Here is a 1,221-nt window from a genome sequence, read left to right as displayed (position 1 = left end):
AGGAGGAAGGGCCGCCCCCGAGGCCCCTTCCCCGGCCTCACCGCCCCCGCCTGCCTGCCTTCTTTCCTTGGGGACAGTCGGTGGTGGAGGACTGGCTGGAGGGCTACCAGAAGGACCGCGAGGCCGGCTTCCTGCAGCTGCTCCGCTTCCTCGTCCGCTCCTGCGGCTGCAGAGGTGAGGGCAGGGCCCTTCTCCCAACGCCCTCCTCCGGGGACAGGGCTTGGAGCCCCTCAGGAGACCCCCCAGAGGAGACCCCTTCTCCCCAGGACCCTCCTGGTCTCCAGCCTCAAGGGGGCAGGGTCTGTCAGGGAGGCGGGGCTTGGAGGCCCCTCAGGAGACCCCCCCAGTGCCTCCCCCAGAGGGGACCCCTTCTCCCCAGGACCCTCCTGGTCTCCAGCCCCGAGGGGGCAGGTCTGTCAGGGGAGCGGGGCTTGGAGGCCCCTCAGGAGACCCCCCCAGTGCCTCCCCCAGAGGAGACCCCTTCTCCCCATGACCCTCCTGGTCTCCCCAGCCCTGAGGGGGCAGGGTCTGTCAGGGGGGGGGCTTGGAGGCCCTCAGAGACCCCCCTAGTGCCTCCCCCAGAGGAGACCCCTTCTCCCCAGGACCCTCCGGGTCCTCCAGCCTCAAGGGGGCAGGTCTGTCGGGAGGCGGGGCTTGGGGGCCCCTCAGGAGACCCCCTAGTGCCTCCCCCAGAGAGACCCCTCTCCCCAGGACCCTCCTGGTCTCCAGCCCTAGGGGGCAGGGTCTGTCAGGGAGGCGGGGCTTGGAGGCCCCTCAGGAGACCCCCCCCCCAGTGCCTCCCCCAGAGGGGAACCCTTCTCCCCAGGACCCTCCTGCTCCAGGCCTCAGGGGGCAGGGTCTGTCAGGGAGGCGGGGCTTGGAGTCCCCTCAGGAGACCCCCCCTATGGCCTCCCCAGAGGAGACCCCTTCTCCCCAGGACCCTCCTGGTCCCAGCCCGAGGGGGCAGGTCGGTCAGGGAGGCGGGGCTTGGAGGCCCCTCAAGACCCCCCCAAGTGCCTCCCCCAGAGGGGACCCCTTCTCCCCAGGACCCTCCTGGTCTCCAGCCTCAAGGGGCAGGGTCTCGTCAGGGAGGCGGGGCTTGGAGGCCCCTCAGAGACCCCCTAGTGCCTCCCCCAGAGAGACCCCTTCCCCCAGGACCCTCCTGGTTTCCAGCCCAAGGGGGCAGGGTCTGTCAGGAGGCGGGGCCCTTGAGCCACTCAG

General features: G+C 71.3%; 1 protein-coding gene across 2 annotated transcripts in view; it reads left to right on the top strand.

Moving 5' to 3' along the window:
- The first annotated feature begins 81 nt into the window (after positions 1–81).
- Positions 82–1,221, top strand: part of STAG3 (stromal antigen 3) — a 23,284-nt gene continuing 22,144 nt past the window's right edge. For both annotated transcript variants that reach the window (XM_042461853.1, XM_042461854.1), the window contains exon 1: positions 82–174. The gene's annotated coding sequence lies outside the window, so the exon portion shown is untranslated. The remainder of the gene's footprint in view (positions 175–1,221) is intronic.

This window comes from Sceloporus undulatus, chromosome 4 (assembly GCF_019175285.1).
Source record: "Sceloporus undulatus isolate JIND9_A2432 ecotype Alabama chromosome 4, SceUnd_v1.1, whole genome shotgun sequence".
NCBI lineage: Eukaryota > Metazoa > Chordata > Lepidosauria > Squamata > Phrynosomatidae > Sceloporus > Sceloporus undulatus.
Note: the sequence above shows the minus strand (reverse complement) of the source record. Positions and strands in the feature narration are given on the sequence as shown.